General features: G+C 36.4%; 1 non-coding gene and 3 pseudogenes across 1 annotated transcript; 2 read left to right on the top strand and 2 right to left on the bottom strand.

Moving 5' to 3' along the window:
• Nucleotides 1-13,281: 13,281 nt before the first annotated feature.
• On the bottom strand, nt 13,282-15,119 carry LOC149511939 (25S ribosomal RNA; annotated as a pseudogene).
• A 249-nt stretch (nt 15,120-15,368) lies between these two features.
• On the bottom strand, nt 15,369-15,523 carry LOC149511938 (5.8S ribosomal RNA; annotated as a pseudogene).
• Nucleotides 15,524-23,744: 8,221 nt separating this feature from the next.
• On the top strand, nt 23,745-25,547 carry LOC149511937 (18S ribosomal RNA; annotated as a pseudogene).
• Nucleotides 25,548-25,802: 255 nt separating this feature from the next.
• On the top strand, nt 25,803-25,958 carry LOC149511936 (5.8S ribosomal RNA). The gene has a single exon (XR_016333429.1). It is a non-coding gene; the product is annotated as a 5.8S ribosomal RNA (ribosomal RNA).
• Nucleotides 25,959-26,077: the final 119 nt, after the last annotated feature.

The following is a 26,077-nucleotide window of genomic DNA, read 5'->3' as shown; positions in this document are numbered from 1 at the left end:
TCATAAGAAATGATGCGAATGCAAATGCAAGAATCCATGCTGAAACTTTTTCATGATGCGAATGTTTAATGCAAATGCAAGTGACTTTTCATGGTACAGATGCCAATGTTCTTTCCATGTGGATGATTTTACAATGATTCAAATATGAATTTCTTTTTATGAAACAAATGTACCTAAAAAGATACATGACAGATTTTTTATCAGCAGCTTTTTTTTTTTCATGATGCAAATGTCTCATATGAATGCAAATGCCAAGTGATGATGTTCATGATATGCATGCCTAAATATGCAAATTTGTAAATTCAATTTTTCCCCTTTTGTTTTTTTCTTTTTTTGAATACTCCCTACAGGTACAAAACTTCATTTCACAAATGACAATGCTTGTACAAATGCAAGAACTTCATTATCTATGTGCCCTAACATAAATGTAAACATAAAAAATTTTGCTTATCTCCCATTTTCAATTCAATTAAATCTTCAATTTCTCCCAAAATGATCTCCATTTACCATTATATTGGTTTTTCATCAATTCCATCTTGTTTCTTTACCAGTTTTTGCTTTTAGACATGTTTTTTTTTTCTTCATTTTCAACATGCTTCCTTTCATTTTTAGTTTCAACATATGACATGCAACATACAAAATGTGCTTTAGAATTGTTTTCAAAAACAAGAAGATATATTACCAATCCTAATTTATTCATTTTTCAACACATTAATTATTCCATGAAAAAAATAATTTTCTTTCTGGAATACAAACGGGCCCAAAGATTCTCATATGATTTTTTAATTTTTTATAAAATGTGTAACTGATTATTCAAATTTTTTTTAAAATGGTCAACAAACTTTTTCCCACATAATTAAATTTCATGATCAAAGAGAAATGAAATATCTGAACAAATATGACTTTGGGAGTCTCTTGGGTATTGACATTCCATATTAGAAATGAAAGAGGCAACAATTTTCTTTTCAAATTGGTTGAATGGTTCAATGCATCAATGTTTTAGTTAATTCAAGAAGGTTTCATGACTTGAAGAGGATAAAAGAGGTGTATACTTTTCAATGCAAGCTCACAAATGAAACATAAGTTTTTCTAAAAAGATGAATCCTTTGAAAACCAAACAAGTTTGACACTTTCTTTAGTTTAAATGTGGCATTTTGATAGATGGAAAGGCTAGTAGTGATGGGCTCAAAATTTTGGGAAGTCAGTTAAGGATGACGAAATAAGTCTTAAAATTTTAAAATCTTTTTTTTTTTTTTGTATTTCAAGCTTTTGGATATTTCAAAAGGATATGGGTTAACTTTGGTTAGCATCTATCTTGCTTAACATTAGGAGTGGTTTTAAAACTTTTAGGGTTTGCTCTAGACTGTCCTTTTGTAAGGTTTTCACTCTAGAGTCACATTCATTTTTTTTTCCTTGTTTTGTTTTTACTTTCTTTTTTTTCTTCCCTTATTCTCTCTCTCTCTCTCTTTATATTTTTTTTATTATTACACTATGCACTCAAAAATTCTAACTTATCCAAAATGATATAATGGTTCAAAATGAATTATGTAATAAAAGGAGACAAAAAATGTTCATGGATTTTATGGTCATTCCTTAACAAGAAACTCTTCAATTTTAAGCATCTATGCTTGATCTAATGTGGACTTTATAAAGATATAACGTAGGCCAAGGCTTAGGGTTTTCAAAGAAATGGATAGATAGGCCCAAAATAAGTGTTTGAGGGTGATTAAACCAAAGATCATTTTTTCATTTGAAGGATTCACTTTAGGGCATTTATCTTTTCATTTTTTCATGCCTTCCATTCAATCATTCTTTTTTTTCTTCTATTTCTCCTAATTTTTTGCTTTTTCCTTTTTTTTTTTTTCTATTTTTTTCTTTCATTTTTCCCTTTTCTTACTTTTTTATTTCTTCACTTTATCTCTTTCTTTTCTTTTGAGTGGATTCAAAACTTTGAAACTTTTTATCGGACATTTTGCCCCTAACATATAAGGTTCATTCTTGGGCATTACCATTCTTAATCCCTTTAATACATCCATTTTTGCCCTCAGTGTAGAAGGTGATCCTTAGTTAGACTTTACTTTGAAAGAATTTAATGAGGCTTAAAGGGGTAACAAGGGTAAATTTCTTATATTTGTGAAAGGATGATGAAAAAAGGTCATTTATCATCTCAAGCACAGTTGCTTCAATTTGAAGAGTAATTCTTTTTAGAAAAAGGTTTTAAAGAAAGGTTTTTTTTTTTTGTTTTTGGAATATCCTTAGACATTAACTTTTTTTGAACTCTTTGATTTTCTCATTGGTTTCTTCATAAATTTATTGAGATCTTTTCATTTTTGGATTCATTTGAATGTCTTAAGTGCATGATGTCATAATAAATTTTTTTTTTCTTTTTCATTTCTTTTCATTTCATTTTTTTCTTTCATTTTTCCTTTTTCTTTTCTTTTCTCTTTTTTTTTTCTTCTTTGCATGCCCCCACCACCATTCAAGAAAGATAACTTGCTTTTGCAAACCACCCATATTGAAGGTTAATGTGAAAATATAAGTATGATGGAATGAACTTGCTTAAGGTGTCAAATGGTTCATGTCATTTCACAAAAAGAGAGGTTTGATCATAATTCAAGTTGTTTAAAGGGCAAGGAAGTTTTTCTTTTTTTTTTATCAATGCGCCCTAAGACATTGGACAAGGATAATTTTTGGGGTAAAAAACTGAAAGACTAGTATGCTTGTGGTTATTCAAAAGGATTTGGATAGCTTCAATTTTAAAAACTTTTGGAGCTTCAGCATTACCTTTACATATTAAATTACCACATCCAAATTTTAAAAAATGATGTGTTTGCCTAATTTTCTAGACATTCAAAATTCTTTTTTTTTTTAAATTGGCTGTCCAATATCTATTACCTAGGAAAAGAATATTATCCTTTTATATCATAATATTATCAAGTGAAGGTAAGGTCCACGAATTCAAGTTCACGCTTTTTGAGGGATTATGGTTGATGAATGAAATGAACTAATTTGAAAAAAAATGTGAAGGTATTTGATGATTTTATTTCTAAAAATAAATGCCAATTCTTTTGAGACTCTTTTCATCTCTTATTACAAAAGAAAAAAAATCTTTTATTCTTTTTATAGACACTTAATTTGGTCCAAGCCTGGATCAATTGGGCCTGATCCAAATGGGCAAGATAGGCCCACATTATTTATTTATTTATTTATTATTATTAGTATTATTATTTTTTTTCTCGTTTATTATTTATTTTTATTTATTATTATTATTATCATTATTTATTTTATTATTATTATTATTATCATTTTTTATTTTATCATTTTTTCATTAATTAGGAGATAATGATCAGATTAATTAAAATAATATAAAAAAATGATGGAAGTGGATTTGGCAAGGAATTTAGGAGCTGGCAGAGTTGGGATTGGATTCAAAGATTGAATTCCAATCCTAGATGAAATTGAGATTGATCAGAAACTCTTCTGATCAATCCTTATAAATAGAGGTTGGAATATACAGAAAAAAGACCTGAAAAAAAGGGACAGAGAGAAAACAAAAGTAAAATAGTGTTTAGAGGCAGTTTAGAATTCTTAAGAAAATTTTTTTCTAAATTTTTGACTTTTTTTTTGGGAAATTCTGGAAATTCTAGATTCCAAGCAATTTTTCAACGACATTCAAGTTTTTCGACAAAAACCCCATTTTTTGGCGTGTTTTCCAGATTTTGGTAAAACTTTCAACCGAAATTTGGGTTTTGTTTAGAAAGAAGGAGGAGAAAAAAAAGGGAAGAGAGAGAAGAAAAAAGACGCATCTGCTAAAAAGGCTGAGTTTTTAGCCTTATATACCCTACTGAAATGACGTCGTTTTGGCATTAGTAAACCCATAGGATCTTCGTGTTTTGTCAATATTCGACCCGACCAGTAGCGCACCTGAACCAGTGACCCGTTTCTTCATCTAGGTTCCAATCGAGCCGAGCTGTTTCCTATCGAACCGCACATTTGAGCCGCTTCTGTCTCTCAAGCCAAGCCGAGCTGTTCCAATGTTTTTTTTTAAACTTTATTTATTTTATTATTATTATTTTTTGAATTAGAATTATATGGTATTCTTTAATTTTTGTTTTTATTTTATTTTATTTTTATTTCTTTTTTTAATGATTTTTATAAAATAAAAAGTTTTAAAAAATATTTTTAGGGAAAAGTTGAAAGTATCAATTTTTCTTAAAAATAAAGTTTCTAAAATAAAAAATTTTCAAAAACATTTTGGAGGGAAAGTTGAAAGTATCAATTTCTCTGAAAATAAAAAGTTTAAAAAATATTCTTAGGAAAAAGTTGAAAGTATCAATTTTCTTTAAAAACAAAACTTTCAAAATAAAAATTTCTAATTGCTTTAAGGAAAAGTTGAAAGTATCAATTTTTCTTGTATAGAAGCAATAAGTTTTTTTAAAATGAAAAAGGAAAGGATTTATATCAAAAGGTGAATCATTATTCTTTTTTATTGTTTTATTTTATTTTGTAATTTTTTTTATGTTAAATAATCTGACGATGAAGTCTTTGCAAGTGAAATAGTAGTTTTCTTCTATACTCTTGAGGTGAGGGGATTTTTCTTAATTTTTTACCAAAAGTATTGGAGTCAATTAAGAATAATTTTCAATAATTAATTACTTGGTAAATTTTTTATGCTTAATAGGTAACACGAAATCAAGCTGGTATCATCATTCGATGGGCGTTGTGAGGGCGCTATAACCTTTCTCACTCTTAACCGAACTCTCAAACTCAGTTCTGATTGATAAACCCGAATCTATTCTTTTAGGGACCTTTAGTCAAGTTTAGGTGTTCCTTGAAAGGATAGATTCCTTAGATGGCCAATCGCACCTAAACAAAAAAGATTGGTGGCGACTCCTTAAAGTCAATGTCTAGCGATAGATCGCCAGATCTAAACGTTATGACAATTTGGTGACTCCACTGGGAAAAAGTTGAGAGTTAGGCCAACAAATAAATTCGTGTTATCCAAAAGCCTAATAAAATTGAACCTTTTGTATAGATTTTTTATTCATTTATATTTATTTACTTTGTTAATTATGTCATTCATATGCATGTGCATAACATGAGCTCTATACCCGAGCTCCGTCCTGTTAGGAGAGAGTAAAGTACCTATTGCTTTCATGAGGTTTTAATGCCTTTGTAGTGGCTAGCGAAATACTCCCACTCAAATTGAACATTTTTCGCTTGTAGCCTGTAATAGGTGAGGATTGAGGTGCCTTACTATTCTGTAATAGACGATGATGTAAGAAGCAATTTGGGAACCTTTAGACTTTAACCTTGAACCACATATAGTGGACCTTAAAAGTGCCTAACCTATAGATAAAGCCATCTTATTCCTTTTAGAATTGACCAAAAACATAGGATTCATTCATCTTATTATGTGTGACATTTTAATTTTTTTTATTTATTTCTTTATGTGATAGACTAACCTCTTTTCTTATTCATGTTTGCATGGTTCATGCTCATATCATAGAGTTGCATAAAGAATATTTGCTTGAAAAACGATCTTCAACAAAGAATTTTTCATGGATTCCATAAAACGACTAGTTTGCTCTTCGTCTGTATTAGCTCTTTGTGAGTCACCCAACGAAGTAAAGGTCCAGTCAGAAAGGATTAACTAAAAAAGGGGAATTGTCTACTAATTGGCTATGATTCCACTTTGACTCAAGAAACACCTATCCTCCTCAAACAAAATAATCTAGAAGACTTAGTTGATATATGGAAGAAGATGAGTTCAGCTAGACAAAAGGAGTTTTTTCGAAGGCATGGACATATAATGCACCTCTTTGCAGTGAATGTCGACAATCAATTAATTAAAGCTGCAATGTAATTTTGGGATCTTGCATACAAGTGTTTCATCTTCAATAAAGTTGATATGACACCCACTAGTGAAGAATATTTGACTTTGTTGGGTTTGCACCTCAAGGCTCCTGACAAGATATATGTCAAAAAACACATATTAGGATTTTGTAAGAATTTGGCCAATCTTATGGGGATAGATAAGGAGATTGTCGATCTCAGACAAAGAAGAAACAAGAACAAGTTCATGATTTTCTAGTGCAACATGCCGACGAAAAATGAGGGTTAAATGTATTTGCTTTAGCTATATATGGACTGGTGATATTTCTAAAAGTTTTGGGTTATATTGAAATAGCATTGATTGACTTTTTTGAAAGTGTGATCAATGGTTGTAACCCTTCAACGGTAATATTAGCAGAGACTATTAGATCTTTGAGTTACTGTAATCGAAATGGTGGGCATTTTATAGGCTGTATATAATTATTGTAGTTATGGATGAAAAGCCACATTGAGTGGAAAAAAAATGCTTTCTCGAAGCTTTATGTCAGCAGTCGAGCTCTAATTAAGGAATTTTGTGAAAGTGGGTGCTTAGAACAAAAGTCTAAGAAAAAATGGGTAGCTTTCTTACAAAAACTGACAAGCACTGAAGTAAGATGGTTGGTCCCATAGATGAATCATGAACCTATGCTATATTAGTGTGGAGATAACACTGTGGTCCCACTACTGGATTTATGGGGAGCAACAAGTTATGCACCACTTCTAGTGAAAAGACATTTTGGGGTAGAACAGTTCATTCTCACGGCACACGAGCTTCATCAATAAGATTTTTCTTACAGTGAGCCAAAAGTATTATAGAGGATGAATGAGGTGATTAAGGCATGGAAAAACCTTCATAGAGTGGACTGTTCACTAATAAAATCACTTAGGGGTACCTGGTTTGGAGAGCAAGACGAAGATAGAAAATGGTATTCACTTATGAAAGCTTTCAACCGCCAACAGGAGAAATGCTTGAAGAAACACCATTAGAATTAGAACTTGCAAGGAAAGAATTCAAGATCGAAAAGGATAGGTTAAAGTAAGAGATTCAGAAGCTTCGAGAGGAGAAGGATCAATGAAAAGATAGAGCTGAAAAGCATGAAGTCAAAGTTTACAAGATTGCTAGGGAAAGTGATATAGTTGTCAAAGGCTTATTAGAGTTACACCATGAACATAAGAGGTTGTGTGTGAGGGTACAAACCAAAGAGATAGCAATTGTTGAGCTGACTGAAGAAAATACATGATTGAAGCAAGAATATACTGAATTGGAAGAAAAAAGCACCCAAGTACGAACAGAGAATAACATGTTGAATAGCTATCTAAGTAGGTTGAGACAGAAGTTAAATGAACAATAAGACTACATTGCTGCATTGGTTAGAGAGCATAGAGAGTTATCATACCAAGTTTGGTGTGGTAACAGAGAGAATCTAGAAAGAAAAAAGTACATTGAGCACCTAACGACCCAAATTTGTAAAAGGCTATGTAAGGCAAGAGAGATGGTAGAAGTGGTAGAGGCATTGAAACAAGTGGTGGCCCTGTAGGAGAACATGAGTAGTACCTGTTGAACTTCATCAAGAAAGCAAGAGACCAGTATGACCAAATCAAACGATTTTATAGTTATAACTCTAGGATGATAAATTTTATGTAAACGAAAGTTCTTTGGAATAAATGAAATCTTTTGGTTGAACGTTGTCTCAAAATAAATGTTCTTCGCATACATGCATTTTCATTCATTGCATTCTCATTCAACATATTTAAAATAACCATGATATAGTCATATAAACTTGCTAATCCTAAAATATGGTATTCAAGGTTCAAGGATAGCTCCATCTAGCAAAAATCCCACCCACCGATATAACACAAGAGCTAAAACCAGACAAATAAAGCAATAAAACTCTCACCGATTTAAAATTTTGAAAAAATCACAGGAAAAGATTAAGAATAAGTTGAGTAGGATTTTGGATGCTCTCAACAAGCTAAATAAAGGAAAAGGGATAGAAGAAAACACAAGCCAACAAAGCCTTCCATCACAAGAAGTAATCGACCCTATATATCCCTTAGGTTTTGGTATAGAACAAGCTCAGTCCACACAGAATATACAGCCACAATAGTTTACATATCCTGTATACCCTGAAATGCCATCAGCTTCAAACCCTGGGCATTACCATAGTTATGTGAATCCTATCTTTACTGAAAAGGTAGTAGAACCAATCCAAGTTCCTAATCTTGATGATTTGAAAGAGAAAGAGAAAGAAAAGGTAAAAGTGATGGAATCTTAAGAAGATTCGAAGATTAGTTTGCTTGAACAAAAGTTACGAGCTATAGAAAGAATTGGGTTTTATGGTTCTGTTGATGTTGCTGGGCTATGCTTGGTCCAAGATGTGGCTATTTCACCCAAGTTCAAAGTACCAGAATTTGAGAAATATGATAGTATAAAATGCCCAAAAACTCATATCACCATGTATTGTTGAAAGATGGCAGCCCATGCCCATAATGAAAACTATTAATGCATGTTTTTCAAGATAGCCTTACGGGCTCCACTATTAGGTGGTATGTCCAGCTGGACAGAACTTGCATCCGTTCTTGGAGTGACATGGCCCATGACTTTATCAGTCAATATCGACATATCATGGATTTAGCTCCTGATCGTTTGTCTCTGCAGAACATAGAGAAAAAACTAAATGAGTCCTTTAAAGAATATGCCTAGAGGTGGAGGGAAGTAGCTTTTCAAGTACAACCACCTCTAACTGAAAAAAAAAGCTATAGTGCTATTCGTTAGCACTCTGAAATCTCCTTATTATGAAAAGATGATAGGAAATGCAACCAAGAATTTCACTGACATGGTGATTTCAAGAGAAATTATTGAGAGTGCCATCAAGAATGGCAAGTTAGAAGGAGCAGAGGCATCAAGTAAGAGAGCCTCAAAGAAAAAAGAGACTGAAGCTCAAGCTATGAGCTTTGATAGGCAACAATTCAGGGGTTATCAACCCTACCCATCATAAGGATATCCTTCATATTATCTTGCTATAAATAACACTTCTCGTTACTTATACCAACCAATCCTACAATCATATTACCCCCGAACCTATCAACCTTCTTTAAGACCTCAAGATATCGCATGCAGCCCTAACACTCAACCTACCCCAAAACCTAAAACCCGTCTAACCAGCCCAATTGGTGGTTTACGGGAGCAACGAACTACTCACGAAAAGCTTGTATTTGACCTAATTCTCATGACCTATACAAAGTTATATTGTGAGCTTTACAATAGTCATCTGATTGCTCCTAGCAAATTAGAGCCACTCAAGTTGCCTTACCCTAGGTGGTATGATCCCACTGCCCATTGTGACTATCACTACGAGATTGCTGGTCATTCTATTGAAAATTGCACTGCCTTGAAACACAAAGTGCAGCAGTTGATCAAGGATGGAATGATTAGCTTCGGTATAGGAGGGGTAACTGCATCAAATGTTAGTGGCAATCTTTTACCTAATCACAATGTGAATACTCTGAGTGAAGAACAAGAAAGTCACTCAAAGAGAAAAGTGGCAGATATTAAGACACCTCTTAGTCAATTGTTTGATGCTTTATAGAAAGCTAATATGATACAACCAGTGAGTTCACACAGTTATCATAGAGCATATATAGCAGGCACTAGTTGTAAATATTATAAGGGGCAATTAGTCACTCTATTGAAACTTGTGAGCAGTTTCACCAAGAGGTACAAAAGCTCTTGTTGATCAAGAAAAAAGAAAAAGTATAAAAAAAGGTCGAGTTGAGTCTTGAATGGGTGTCTACATCTTTGTACAATTCCTGTTCCACAAAAAATTTGTAAAGAGGGGCAGCTGTAGACACCCAATTTGATCTAGGCTCGAATCAATTGGGTATGGTCCAAATGGGCAAAATAGGCCCACATCTTTTTTTATTTTATTTATTATTATTATTAGTATTATTATTATTTTCTTTTCCCATTTATTATTTATTATTTATTTTTATTTATTAATATTTTATCATTATTTATTTTATTGTTATTATTATTATCATTTTTTTATTTTATCCTTTTTTTTATTAATTAGGAGATAATGATTAGATTAATTAAAAAAATCAAAAAAATGATGGAAGTGGATTTGGCCGGGAATTTGGGGGCTGGTAGAGTTGGGCTTGAATTCAAAGATTGAATCTCAATCCCAATCCTAGATGGAATTAAGATTGATCAGAAACTCTTTTGATCAATCTTTATAAATCGAGGTTGGAATATATATAGAAAATAGACCAGGGAAAAAAGGATAGAGAGAAAATAGAAGTAAAAATAGTGTTTAGAGGCAGTTTAGAAATTTTAAAAAATGTTTTTCCCAATTTTTGGTTTTTTTTTAGGAAATTCTGGAAATTCCAGATTTCGAGTAATTTTTCAAAAACATTCAAGTTTTTCGATGAATATTTCGACGAAAAACCCAATGTCTGACTTGTTTTCCAAATTTTGATAGAACATTCAATCGAAATTTGGGTTCTATTTTGAAAGAAAGAAAAGAAAAAGAAGGGAAGAGAAAGAAGAAAAAAGACGTATTTATTGAAAGGCTGAGTTTTTAGCCTTATATACCCTGTTGAAATGATGTCGTTTTGGCATTAGTAAACTCATAGGATCAGCTCGTTTTGCAAAGATCCAACCCGACCCGTAGCACACCCGAGCCAGCGACTAGCTTTTTCGCTTGGGTTTCAGCCTGGTCGAGTCGTACATTTGAGCTGCTTCTGTGTCTCAAGCCGAGTCGAGCCGTTCCAAGGTTTTTTTTTTTTAATTAATTAATTAATTAATTATTATTATTGCTATTATTATTATTATTGAATTAGAATTATTTGGTATTCTTTAATTTTTATTTTTATTTCTTTTTTTAATATTTTTATAAAATAAAACGTTAAAAAAATGTTTTTAGGGAAAGTTAAAAGTATCAATTTTCCTTAAAAATAAAGTTTCTAAAATAAAAAATTCTAAAAATATTTTGGGAAGAAAGTTGAAAGTATCAATTTCTCTGAAAATAAAAGGCTTAAAAAATATTCTTAGGAAAAAGATGAAAGTATCAGTTTTCCTTAAAAATAAGACTTTTAAAATAAAAATTCCAATTGCTTTAAAGAAAAGTTAAAAGTATCAATTTTTCTTGTATAGAAGCAATAAGTTTTTTTAAAATGAAAAGAAAAAGATTTATATCAAAAGGTGAATCATTATTCTTTTTTATTATTTTTATTATTTTATTTTTTTCTTTCTTTTTTTTGTAATTTTTTTAATGTTAAATAATCCAATGATGGAGTTTCTGCAAGTGAAACAGTAGATTTTTTGCATACTTTTGAGTTTTATTTTATTTTTTTCTTTTTTTTGTAATTTTTTTAATGTTAAATAATCCAATGCTGGAGTCTCTGCAAGTGAAACAGTAGATTTCTTGCATACCCTTGAGGTGAGGGGATTTTTTTAATTTTCTGCCAAAAGTATTAGAGTCAATTAAGAATAATTTTTAATAATTAATTACTTGGTAAATTTTTTAAGCTTAATAGGTAACACAAAATTAAGCTGGTACCATCATTCGATGGGCGTTGTGAGGGTGTTATAATCTTCCTCACTCGTAATCGAACTCTCGAACCCCTGAACCCCATTCTAGTTGATAGACCCGAACCTATTCTTTTTGGGACCCTTAGTCAAGTTTAGGTGTTCCTTGAAAGAATAGATTCCTTAGGTGGCCAATCGCACATAAACAAAAAAGATTGATGGCAACTCTTTAAAGTCAATAACTATTGATAGATCCCCAGATGCAAACATTATGACACTTTTCAACTTTTTTTTTTTAAAGGCACTTTCTTTTCCTTCTTTTTTTTTAGGACTTTGGAAATTAATTATGTGGGGCTTTAGTCCAAATCCAATAATTTCCTTTTAACTTGTTTTTTTCTAGGAAAAATCTTAAAATCCATGACTTAAAACAAATTAAAACTTTAAATGACTATATTCATAAATGCAATGAGATAATGCAATGTACTATATCTATTCATTCAAAGCAAATATTCAAGCTTAATTCAAAATTCACATCTTTAATGGTGGTCACAAGATGATATAATCTTAAACAAGAAAAGTCCCTTTCTTGGTGCCTTAATTTTACAATCTTAACCTTTAATTCCATTGCCATCAATTATCATAGCCACCAACCAATTTTTTAAATTTCATAGGATCTGTATTGATCAAAGACTAAACCATATCTTTGAAAGTAGTGCAATTTTCTATGGAATGTCCTTAACCCACCATGGTATTCACATTTAGTATTAAGATAGTATCACCTTGGGTAAGGAGCTTTCTAAGCTTTGCAAGGATGGGGGAAATCATATGATTATTGACAAGCATAAGGAAAAGCTCTATGTAGGACATTAGAAGTGAGTGGTGTGTTCTGGCTCTTTTTCTTTTATGGCTTTGTGGATGAACTGAGTTGATCTTTCATTTTGTAAATATCTATGGTGACGGGGTTTGGTATATAGACATTAGGATATAAGGATGAAATGGTTGAAAAAGGTCACTAGCTTGAGGTGTCAAATTGTAATAAGGTTAAGACAAATGCAATGACCAGTGAAAATGATCATTCACCAAATCTTCTTGTATTATGCTGATGTTTCCTTCATTTTGCCTTTCAATAGTTATTTTTTAAGCATTTTCACCTGAAATAACTCCTTTCTTTCTATTTTGAATTTGTGCACTAGCATCCATACTTCTTCCCATTTTTATTCCCTACTCAATTCTACCTATGGTAAATAGTAAGTAAAATAAAGTTAAAAGTAGTGGTATTTTAATTTCGCCCAAGGGCTTTCATTTATCCTACACCTTTTAAGTCATTTCACAATGTCGAACTAGAGTCAAGCTTAACAGGGTCTTTGTTCTCCGCTGATTCTGCCAAGCTCATTCCCTTGGTTATGTTTCATTGGATAATAGATAGGGATAGTTAGAATCTCATTAATTCATTCATGTGCATCACTAATTAGATGATGAGGCATTTGGTTGCCTTAAGAGCATCATAGTTACTCCCATCGTTTACCCACACTTGGTTGAATTTCTTCACTTTGACATTCAAAGCACTGGGTAGAAATCACATTATGTAAGCAACTATAGAGATCATCGAAATGCTTTATTTTAATTAAATAGTTAGATTCCCCTTGTCGGTACAAATTTTGAGTCGACTGTTTATTACCCAATAAAGGCCTCTCAAAGAGTAGTTCCTAGTCTATCTCCTAGTCGACAGGCAGTGACTTGCTCTCACCATGAAAGTAGCTCGAGTAGTGCATTGGTAGCTAACTAGTTTGGGACACCCATGCCTAGCCCTCAGAGCCAATCCTTTTCTTGAGGTTGTGATCCATTTTGCCACCTTCCCTTGCCTACATTGTTCCATCAACCAAAGCCTATTCACCTTGGAGATCTAATATGGTTATGAGTACAACTAAGCACAGACTGCATTCAATCCTTTAGATTTTCAAAAGTTGTTAGAGGTGCACCAAACTCCACGCCATGTGTGGTGCTCTTTTGATTGCTAGACCCTACCTTCAATAAAGCCATTTCCAAGGTTGACAAGCCATTAAATAGAAAAGATAACTTTTCTTGAGGCTTTTACTAGTGTTTTTAGACTCCCTAATGTTATCATTAGTCATTGCATCTCGGTTTAAGAAATTTAACTTGATTCTCTTTTGAAGCTCATGCTGAACGTGCTATCGGAAGGGCTTTCTTATTTTTGGGATCTACTAACCCATGTTCAAGTGCCATTCACATAGAACTTTTCCACTTTTTGGCTTTCAAAGTTTTCATTTAAATTTTTGCTAGTACCACCAAGATCTACACTAACTGTAGCTCTGCCTAGGCTTGTGTCTAGAGTTTTGCACGGTTATCGTGCCTTCCTACTCATTTGGGCCTGGTCCTTACCCCAATGGTTGGGTATTGGTCGTGCGTGTAACTGCCATCCATTTTCGGGGCTAGTTGATTTGGTAGGTAAGTTGTTACATACTTCTTAATGGATTTCAACTTCTATGACCTCTGTCTTGCTATCTTAATTGACCAACACCCTTTGTGAGTTTTAGGCTAACACGTAGTTGGGCACCGTAACTCAAATTTTGGTTTATCTCATATTGCCAGTTTTGCTTACCAAAAATGGCCCACTTGGACCTCTCGATTCCATGGCGTAGCTCAATGAAGTAGCTGTGCCACCCTACTTATTTAAAGTTTGAGAATAGGTCGAGGGCATTACGCCCCTTATGGCTCTAATAATTGGCTTTACCTAATAGAACTCGCTAAGAGCTCCAATTATCCTGAAGAAAACTTCGAAAGGAACCAGCTACTAAACGAGACACGATTTACACGTCAGTATCATTGCGAGCCTCCATTAGAGTTTCCTCTAGCTTCACCTTGCTTAAGTATAGTTCACTATCTTTTGGGTCCTGACAGGCAAGCTCATAATTGAACCTTTTTCAAAAGATCAAGGTCGATTGGCGATGCACTTATGAAGGATCTTGCCAATTAGCTTCCTTATGCTTTATAGGTTTTCTAGCCTGTTGACTCATATACATGTCAGATTTCTTGGTCTTTATTTCAAGACAGGCCAGATGGATAGCTTATAGGCTAATGCTGGAAGCACGCTAGTGCTGAGGCATGTCGAGATAGCATGTGCTGTATTACATGATCGTAGTGATGATGTCTCTGTAGGCATATTGAAAGCTTGGGCTTTGCTTGTCGCTATGACACACGTTGATCCACACATTGAGCTAATTGACACTGGCTCTCGTCATTCCACATCTGACTAGGGTTCATCATCGGCCTTTATCTATTTTTTTGTCGATAATTTTAAGCATTTTTTGACTCTCTTTTCAAAGTCCTTATCATTTTTCCCTTGCAGTACTTGTTTACTATTGGTCTCTCGCTTGTACTCAACCTTGGATGGAATTTACTATCCTATTGGGGCTGCATTCCCAAACAACCAAACTAGAAAACAATGCCTCAAGATGCGATAAGTTTCAGGCATGATAGGGCTTACCCTTTTTAGTGCCCCTTTCTAAGGGACATAGGCCTCATTCATCACTGAAAATGTTTTTCTATACTATAATTTGAATGTTGAGGGTGCTCGATTCTCATATTGGGCTTTTTTTGGTTCACTCACTGTTATTGGGGGAATCTTAGTAAGTTACTAGGAGAATCCTGGTAAGTTACTTTTCTTCTACATATTGATATACTTAAACATAGTAGGTGATCTTGCCTAACCTGAAATCTCGATGCGAGCATCGACTGAGTAATATAGGAGGTCCGATGGGGTATGGATGGACAATGAGCATGTGTCACCAAAGATGAGGCATGCTGAGAGCTTTACCACCAGCGATCATGATGCTATCGTTGCTTATGACTCATTTTTGGGCCAACCATGATCGACCAGATCATGGGAGGCCATCTTTTGCCCCTTCACCCAGAGCCCGATGGGGTTGGAAGGGGCAATGATGCATGATACCTAGGCAGTCATGCCCTTGACCTAATGGCTTGGGGCATAACTTACATTCAAAGACTTGATGGTTCACGAGATTTAGCAATTCACACAAAGTATCGCATTTCTCATGTTTTCCATTGATGCAAAAGCTGAGATATCCATTGTCGAGAGTCATTTTGGTTTTTCATGACAAAAAGAGTCACGGTGCCACCTGTGAATGAGATGGCAATCGCAGACACATTCTTTTTCATTCTAGTTCTTTAGTGTGATTTGTATTAGGGGTTTGTAATTCAATTGCAAGCGATGATACCAATCATTTTGCTTAGTCAGAAGGTAAAACAAAGTGATTGTTGCACCTGTTTAGGGCCAAAAGGGGTTTGGGGCATGGAGGCACCCTTACCCCTTTCATTAATGAGTTTATAGGTTATTCATTGAGTGGGTTTCGACAATGATCCTTTCACAAGTTCACTTATAAAAATCTTGTTACGACTTTTCCTTCCTTTAAATGATAAAGTTCAGTGGACTTTATACGACATCATGGGCAGTGAACCATCCACATCACCATGATTCAAATACTTCACCTGACCATTCAATCAGTAGGAGCGATAGGTGGTGTATGTAAAGGCAGGGATGCAGTCAATGCGAGCTAATGACTCATGCTTACTAGGAATTCCTCATTGAAAACCAATAATTACAATTTTCTATCCCCATCATGATGAAATTTTAAAGATTACCCAAGCTTGCTGGCCAAGGCTATAGACTCGTTGAATACATCAGCATAGTGTGCGTGTGGCCCAAGCCTAGGCCAGACAAATCGTTCCATAAACAAAGTCCAACTTGTAGCCGTTAAGGACACAAGACGGATAAGGGATGGTAAGACATTTGATTTCCATTGATTTAGGAATGCAGCGCAAGATCCTAATTACGCCCCCAAGGTACGATACCACATTGGAGGAGATTGAAGAGGATTATGGGTCGATAGTTTGATGTGTTGAGCATGGAGCCTATCAACACACAAAACTATAACATCACTGATATGTCTATTACATACAAGTGGCAGCATCCATGCATACTAGTCCACAACCTACCCAATTGATTACTTGATGAGTGAGTAGAGGAAACAACGTATCAGGCCATGCCATAATCGCTTGCCACTAGAAAAACACAAGGACCACGAGACTACCTTTGCCATCGAATAGGCAACAATAGCATGACACCACCAATGCTTGGATTGGCTAAAACTGTACACACAAACCCTACTATCACCACCCCATGGGGATGTTGCCCAATTCAAAAACTTGTTTTTGAGGACTTGGGTAGAGCATCGATTGCATGCATAAGCTTGGCTAGGCCAAGTTATTTTTATAATCGATGAAAAAGGACCATGAGACTACCAAATACTTGAGAGATTTGGCCAGACCAAGCCCATGACCATAGCTTATGCTTACACCACTTTAGGGAGCCATTGCTCAATTCAAGAACTTGGTTTAGGGTCTTGGGCAGCATTAACCATAGATGTCACAGGCCGAGAGCCTAAGCTTAGCTATCATGCGACCTTAGGTAGGAAACTATCATTCGTATGCCTAAGAAAGCCTCTAACTGGCTCTACGATGTGCACTAACTGACTGTGCTGTGCACTTGTGCTGGAACTTGACTAATCTTTTAAGAGTTTAGGAGAAAGCTAGGAACGAAATGGTTAAGGCAAGAGTAGTTTATTTATTGGATAAGGTATGTACACTTACTTATAAAACATAATCCCTATGTGTTCTCTACAAAAGCTCTTGAGGCTTAGGTTCTTAATCCTTTACACTCTTGCTTCCCTTACATGTTGTCACTTATTGCTTTTGTACAAATAAGGGGGAGGCTTTCCTATATACTTAAGCCCTTTTGGTACTTGTGGTTACAATTAATCCAAGTGTATGGCTATTAAGGGTTTTTTGGATAGTTCTAGGGTGCCTAGGCTGTAACAAGGTCGATTAAGGACTTTCTAGAGATATGTTCATTTTAGTCTTCCTGTTAAGCCCCTAGGTTTAGAAAAGTTCAAACACTCCCGTTGAGTGCCCACACTTTGTGGGTTCCAAAACCTTTTCCATTTAGGCACCACTATACTTGTAGCTAGGACCTTTTAGAGACTTCCTCATCTGGGCGTAATAATGCCTGACACTGTGCCTGTATTTGGCTTTTCTAGAACTTTCAGTGCCTACTCACTTGGCTTGTCTGGAAGCTTCCGTGCCTACATGCGTAGCCTATCTCCAAGTAATTCTAGTCTTTTCTATGCTAGATTACCCATACCACATCTTAGGGTGTTCTAAAACCTACCAATGAGTAGTCCTCGTCCCTAGCACTATGTAGCTCACCTCGAGTGTACTCTTACACTTTAACCTTGGCCTTGGCCTACACACTTGGGTAAAGTATGCGCCTTTAGGACCTTGGTCTCAATCTTTTCTAGTGCTTTACCTGTGCCATCTTGAGTAAGTTCTGTCACGTGTCATGTGACCTTCTTGGTTTAGGATATGAGCATGGATCGTGACATTCTCCCCCAATCGTTCTAGCAATGCCCTCATTACTAGGGGAATGTCAATTTTCACTTCATGCACATGCTGGATCGATGTTTGTCTCTTGTCTTGATGGCCTTTGGCACTCGATCATGATCATTTTTTTTTCTTTCCTTGACACTAACACTTCTGTTGTCAAATTGACTTTCTCTTAAGAGTCACATGCTATGCACTCTAATGGAAGGGTTCTAGCTGATCACTTTGGTTTGATTGGTGGCTTTCTATGGCCAAACTTTGCTAATCCTATTAGCTTGACTGGTGGCTCTCTACTGCTGCACTCTTATTGTCCTCATCAAAAGTTTGAAATGTTTATTCCTCTTGGCTCAACCGAATAGCACTAAGCCTTAACACACCATTAGAGTCTTTAATCGTTATTCTTGCCATTGGACTCCTCATAAATCTTCACAATGGCTGCAAGCTTCTTCCATTGTGGGCAATCCTTGGGCCTATGTGATCCGTAACACAAGAAGTAGCTAAAGGTAATGGCCTTCTTACCTTTATCCTTGTTAGGCTCTTCAGCCCATGCTTTACAATGTCGAGGCTTATCCTCAACCTTATCCTTTGATGAAGAGTGGTTAGTCTTGTCTACCCCACTCAAGTGACTGTCCTTAGGCTCGAGAGACTTGGTGTGCTCATAAACTCGACCAATGATTCGATAATCGTAATTGCTTAACTCAAGTCTTAGACCTTATGCCACTTCAATTTGATTCTTACCCATGGCTTTATCCATTAAGGAAGTAGAATAAGGCTTCTTGCTCACCCATATTGGGAATTATAAGCAATAGTTTTGAGAACTCCCAACAATAGTCTTGCATTTTTCCTTTTAAGTGAGCCAGGGATGCTTTGCTTGAGCTTTTTCTTTCGTATGCTCTGGCTTAAACTCTCTTGTTAGTTCCCTTACAAACTGATCCTATGTGGTGATTATAGTCTCCCTTCACTGCATGCCATTGCACTTTCGAGTTCACCACAGCAGGGCCATGTTAGTTAAGTACATGGTAGCGATGTTTACCTTGGCTTTCTCTATTATACCAACCATTTGAAAGTATTGCCTTATCCCTCATACAAAGTTGTTGACTTCTTTGGTCGAGTGACTTCCCGTGAATAGCTTTGCTTGGGCATTTTCACCATAGGTCCCAAACCCGTATTTGCAACCATTGCAGCTTGAAACATAGCAAACTTTCACCTGAATTGCTCTAGTTCTTTCTGCAAGGCTACCACTTAAACCTTTAAAGCCTAGTTATGCTACATGAACACTTCCATCTCTTAGGTCAAGGCATCATGCATCTCATCTTTGAGCTTTTTCTATGTCGAATCCAACTCTTGGATGTGATCTTCAGTGTCTTCGAACCAATCCCTCAAATCTTCCATGGCTAACTCACACTTTACCAACCGAGAGTCCATAGATGACAACATATCCTTTGAACTAGCCTTTCTCCCCTTGTATGTAGGTAAACGACCCTTTTGCACTTCACTCGTGCACTCCACCTGAGGGTTACTAGACATGTTTTTACGTGCATGCCATAATCATAAAGCTTAAACTAAGGATTTTCCATAATTTCCTTAGAAGCACTTAAGCGTCTTTGTGCCCTACTCTCAGCACTAACAACTAGCAATTGCCCGTACAACACTTCCCATTGCAAGTCAATAACACAATCGGCACACTAGCTTACTAAACTACATGTGAACTCGAACCAACATAAACACTGGTCGTCATCAAGGTTTGAAACCTACTATGATACTAACTCTAGTTAAAACTAGCTCTAATACCAATTGTCATGGGCTAAGAGCTTAAGCCTAGCTACTATACGACCTTAGGTAGGAAACTACCATTCGTATGCCTAAGTTAGCCCTTAAATGACTCTTTGTGCCTTGCACTTGTGTTGGAACTCGACTAACTTTCTATGAGTTTAAGAGAAAGCTAGGTAGGAAATGGTTAAGATAAGAGTAGTTTATTTACTTGGTAGGGTATGTACACATTCCCTTGGAACACAATCCCTATGTGTTTTTACAAAGGTTTTTAAAGCCTAAATCTTAATGCTTTACACTCATGCTTCTCTTGTTGTCACTTGGTTATGGCTTATATACAAATGAGAGAGAGGCTTTCCTACTTATATTTGAAGCCTCTTGGTACTTGTGGTTATAATAAATCCAAGTATATGGCCATTAAGGGCCTTCTGGATAGTTCTAAGGTGCTAAGGCTCCAATAAGGTTAATTAAGACCTCTTTAGATTTCTACTGGTTTTAGGCTCCTTGTCAAGCCTCGAGTCTGGAAATATCTAGGCACTTCTACTGAGTGCTTGTGCCTAGTAGGTTCCAGAGTGTTCTTCATCTAAGTGCCACTTTGCCTACAACTAGGGCCTTTTAAAGACTTTCTCATCTGGGCATTATAGTCTTGGCACTGTGCTTATGCCTGGCCCTTCTAGAACTTTTAGTGCCCATACATCTGGCCTTTTTATAGGTTTCTCTAGACCCTTCTATGCCCATAGCTTGTCTCTAAGCTTCTCTAGGCCCTTCCATACTCGTGCGCTTAGCCTGTCTCCAAATAGTTTTAAGCCTTTTTGTGCCTAACTACCCGCACCATATCTTGAGATGTTCTAGAACCTTCTAACAAGTAGTCCTTATCATTGGCACCTTGGCATTTTTATGGCTTGTAAATTCATATAAGCACTCACCAGCACCAGCACCAGCACCTAGGCTTAGCTCAATTATGTCGAACCTGAACACTATGTTGAATCTTTTGAGACTTGATCACTATTATAACACTGTTTTAGGCTAGTTCCTTATGACTTGAGCCTCCAATAGGCCTCAAGACCTAGTCACCTTAGCTGTCAGACCCTATCCCATTAAAATCAAAACTACTCCTCGACTTGGAAAAAAACCCCTAGGCTTGGACCAGCATGCAAACCGTGACACATGCACATGCCTCGACCACCATCAGGACATGTTGGCCCTTGGTCTCGATACATGCTTCGACCACTAATGGCATATGCTAGCCCTTTGTGCAAGTAATTCCCTTTAACACTATTGGTACATGTTGGGCATCACACCATTAAAGGTATCTTGGGCTTGGGCTTGGGCCATGCACCGTGTGCACCGCGATCTAGTAATTGGTGGGTTCAGGCACATCTTCATATTTCTATTGTATCGATGTCATTGTTATGGCTTGAAAATTCATATAAATGTTCACTGTTGCCCCTACTTGAGGTTGGATAAATTTTGTCAAACCTAAACATCGTGCCTGAGCCTTTCAAGTCTTCATTACTGCCATTATTACTGTTTTGGGCTAGTTTCACATGACCTGGTCCTCCAATAGGCCTCAAGGCTTGGTTTCCATAGCTATTGGACCCTATCGGCCTAGAACCAGAGCTGTTCATCAACTTGGAGAGAACCTTTAGGCTTAGAATAGAATACGGACTATAACACATGCATATGCCTTGACAATTGTCAAGACATATTGGCCCTTAGTCTTGACACATACTAGCCCTTTGTGTAGGTAGTTTCTTTAGATACTATTGGCACATGCTGAGCCTTACAACAAGTGAGGGTATCCTAGGCTCGGGCCATACACCATGCACAGCACAACTGGGTAGTAGGTGGGTTCAGGCACATTTTCATATTTTTATTGTCCCAATGCCATTTTTATAGCTTGTAAATTCATATAAGTGTTCATCAACACTCGCACCTAGGGTTGGCTTAATTTTGTAAAACTAGAACATCGTACCGAGCCTTTAAAGTCTTGATCATTGCCAATACCACTGTTCTGAGCTAGTTCTCTATGACCTAGGTCTCCAGTAGGCATTAAGGCATGGTCCTCCTAGTTTTCAAACCTTATCCCCTTAGAATGAAAATTGCTCTTTGAACTGGAGAGAACCCTTAGGCCTAGGCCAACATGCAAACCCCTGTGATGAACCCCTGCGACATGCACATCCTTCAACAACCATCAGGACATGTTGGCCATTGCTCTTGGCACATACTTCAACCACTATTGGCATACGTTGGCCCTTTGTATGGGTAGTTTTCTTAAACAACATCGGCACACCATGTAAAGGTATCCTAAGCCCAGGATGTACACCATATGCACCATGATTGGGCAATGGGTGGGTTCAGGCACATCTTCATATTTCTACCATGCCAAAGCATTTATAGGAGCTCGCACCTAGGGCTAGTTTGATTTTGCTAAACCTGAACACCATGCCAAAGCCTCTTGAGTCTTGATCACTACAAATACCACTGTTCTGGGCTAGTTCACTGTGAACTAGGCCTTTAGTAGTTCTCAAGGCCTAATCCCTCTGGCTATTAAACCTTGTCCCCTTAGAATCAAAATTGCTTATTGACTCAGGAGAACCCTTAGGCCTGGACTAGCATGTGGATCGTGACACATATACATGCCTAAACCACCGTCAAGACGTGTTGGCCCTTGGTCTCAACACATGCTGGCCCTTTATGTAGGCAGTTTCTTTAAACACCATCGATACATGTTGGGTTACACAGCACACGAAGTTATCTTAGGCCCAAGCTATGCACTATGCACACCATGATGGGGTAATAGATGAGTTTAGGCACATCTTTATATTTTTACCTTGCCAATGCCATTTTTATGGCTTGTAAAGTCATATAACGATTCCCTAAGTGTTCATGTGAAGTTTCATGGCAAGATTTATCATTTTCTTTTTTTTCATAATTTTTAGAATTTTTCATGGTTTAGGATCTTTAAAATTTTTTTTATGGTGTTTTTACCCCAAATTTCGTATACGTGATCCTTGTATTTTTGTTGGCATCCCTAAAAAAATTCAACTAAAAAATCAAAGTGTAGAAGATTTTGTGGCCATTTGAAAAAAGCATCCCCATTTTAGACACTTGAATGGTCATTAGTTGTAACCTGTAAAAGCTCGTATGCTTTTTAAGAGAAGTGAGTAGTTAAGGTTATTTAGAGGATATGGGGCCAATATAAGGGTTAAGGACTAGCACCTTTCGCACATCATGTTTGCACACTCTTGGCCTCTTTCTTCAATTGTCGAAACCCCGATGTTTGGCAGTGATGTGGTCCCTTTTCGTCAACCTTAAAAATGCCTTGGACTTGCCAAGCTTATGCATGCAGCCAATGCTACCCAAGACCCTAGGAACAAGTCCCAGAATTTGGCAATGTCCCTTTGGGAAAGTGATAGTAGAGTTTACGAGTATAGTTTTGGCTAGACCAAGATTGGTGGTGTTATGCTATTGTTACCTGTTGGATGGCAGGGGTATTCTCGTGGCCATTGCTTGTGTTTTTCCCATGCCAAGAGGTTATGGCATAGCCTTGTGTGTCATTTCCTCTACTTGCTCATCGAGTAATTGATTGGGTGGGTTATGGACCGATGTGCGTGGATGCTGTCACTTGTACACAATGGGCATATGAATGGTGCTATGGTTGTGCATGTTGGCAGGCTCCATGCTTGGTGCATCAAACTATCAACCCATCATCCTTTTCAATCTCTCCTCATGTGGTTAACGTGCTTTGAGGGTGTAATCAGGATCTTGTGTTGCATACCTAAATCGATGGAAACTGGATGTCTTACCATCCTTCATCCGTTTTGTGTCTTTAGGGGCTATGGGTTGGAACTCAATCATGCCCTGTATCCCAATTGTACCACCCAAAACCTTGTGGCTACATTGTGCACTAGTGTTCGATCGTGCTCTTAAATGTGAAATGTTTTGTAGGTATGGGCCCTCGACCCTTGTTCATCCAATGCTATACATTTTACATGTTTGACATGCACAATACTTGTGCTTCATATTATCTCTTTCTATCACTCAATTGGTGCATTGAGACCCATGCTGTGCCAATGTCTCAAAAGAATGCTACTTGGTTGATCCTGCAAGTAGTCATATACTTGTCTTAAAGATTAAGCCATACATGTGTAAGTATGAAGTAATTCAAACAGTGAAACTGTGAATAGCTCATTAAATCAATTATAGTTTGTTTGATGGTATCTACTACTTGGATAACTATAGTAATTCTAGAGCTAATACATGAAGAAAACCCCAACTTCTAAAAGGGATGCATTTATTAAATAAAAGGTCGATGTGGGCTTTGCCCATTAGTTTGATGATTCATGATAACTTGATGGGTCACGCGATCATTGGGTCGGTGATGCATCATTCAAAATTTTTCCCTATTAACTTTCGATGGTAGGATAGTGGCCTACTATGGTGGTGATAGGTGACGGAGAAATAGGGTTTGATTCTAGAGAGGGAGCCTAAAAAATGGCTACCACATCCAAAAAATATAGTAGGCATGCAAATTACCCAACCTTGACACGGGGAGGTGTGATAATAAATAACAATACTAGGCTCTATAAGCTTGATAATTGGAATGAGTACAATCTAAATCCCTTAATAAAGATCCATTGGAGGATAAGTCTAGTGCCAACAGGTACAATAATTCTAGCTCCAATAGCATATATTTAAGTTGTTATAGTTAAAAAGCTCGTAGTTGAAACTAGGGTTGGGTTATCTTATTTGCCTTACGATGAGCATTAGTCTACTCATCGGTACTAAAGACGATAAGCTACTAGCCTTAACTGGCCAAGTCATTTCTCCAACACTATTACTTTGAAAAAATTAGAGTGCTTAAAAAAGGCCTACACTTGAATACATTAGCATGGGATAACATCATAAGATTTGGGTCCTATTATGTTGGCCTTTGAAATCAGAGTAATGATTAACTGGGACAGGTAGAGGCATTCATATTCAATAGTCAGAGGTGAAATTCTTAGATTTATGAAAGATGAACAACTGTGAAAGCATTTGCCAAGGATGTTTTCATTAATTAAGAATGAAATTTGGAGGCTTGAAGATGATCAGATTTTTTCCTAGACTCAACCATAAATGATGTTGACCAAGGATCAATGAATGTTACTTTTAAGACTCTACCAACAGTTTATGAGAAATCAAAGTCTTTGGGTTTCGAAGGGAATATGGTTGCAATGATAAAACTTAAATGAATTGATGGAAGGGCATCACTAAAAGTGGAGCTTGCAGTTTAATTTGACTCAACATAAGGAAATTTACTAGGTCTAAACATAGTAAGGATTGATAGATTAAGAGCTTTTTCTTGATTTTATGGGTGGTCATGCATGGCCATTCCTAGTTGGTGGAGTGATTTACTTGGTTAATTCTATTAATGAACGAGACCTCAGCTTGCTAACTAGCTATGCAGAGGTGATCCTTTGTGGCTAGCTTCTTAGAGGGACTATGGCCACTTAGGCCAAAGAAGTTTGAAGCAATACTAGGTTTGTGATACCCTTAGATGTTTTGGGCTACACATCGCTACATTGATGTATTCAACCAGTCTATAGCCTTGGTCAATAGGCTAGGATAATCTTTGAAATTTCATTGTGCTAGGGATAGATCATTTCAATTATTGGTCTTCAATGAGGAATTCCTAGTAAATACGGGTCTTCAACTCGCATTGACTATGTCCCCACTCGTTGTACATGCCACCCATCGTTCTTATCAATTAAATGATCTGGTGAAGTGTTTGGATTAAAAAGATGTGGATAATTCACTGCTCATGTCACGAGAAGTCTACTGAACCTTATCATTTAGAGGAAGGAAAAGTTGTAGTAAGGTTTTTGTAGGTGAACCTACAAAAAGATCATTATCGAACTAGCTTAACGAAGGTATGGGTGCCTTTATGCCCCAAACCTTTTTTGGCCCAGGGCATGAGTGATGGTCCTTTCATTCCACCTCCAAGTGGATGAAATGATTGGCATCATTACCCATGACCAAATAATGAACCCTTGAGTAAATCATGCCAAAGAGCCAGAATGAAAAATAGTGTTTGTGCTATCACCATCCCATTCGCGGTGTATTCGCTGGTGGCACCATGGCTCCTTTTATCAAGAATAATGAAAATGACTCTTGGCAACAAATATCTTAGCTCTTGAATCGATGAAGAAAGTAATAAACTGTGATACTTGGTGTGAATTGTAGTATCATATGAACCATTGAATCTTTGAACTTAAGTTATGCCCTAGGCCATTAGGCCAAGGGCATGCCTACCTGGGTGTCAAGCATTGTCACCTTCAACCCCTTGCCTATCAAGCTTTAGGTGAGGGGGCAAAAACTGGCCTCCCATAATCTCATCAATTATGGTTGGCCTAAAAATGAGTATTCAGTAACGATACTGCC

The sequence above is a fragment of the Durio zibethinus genome, chromosome 24, assembly GCF_047325235.1.
Source record: "Durio zibethinus cultivar Kanyao isolate XHJ-2024 chromosome 24, ASM4732523v1, whole genome shotgun sequence".
Lineage (NCBI taxonomy): Eukaryota > Viridiplantae > Streptophyta > Magnoliopsida > Malvales > Malvaceae > Durio > Durio zibethinus.
Note: the sequence above shows the minus strand (reverse complement) of the source record. Positions and strands in the feature narration are given on the sequence as shown.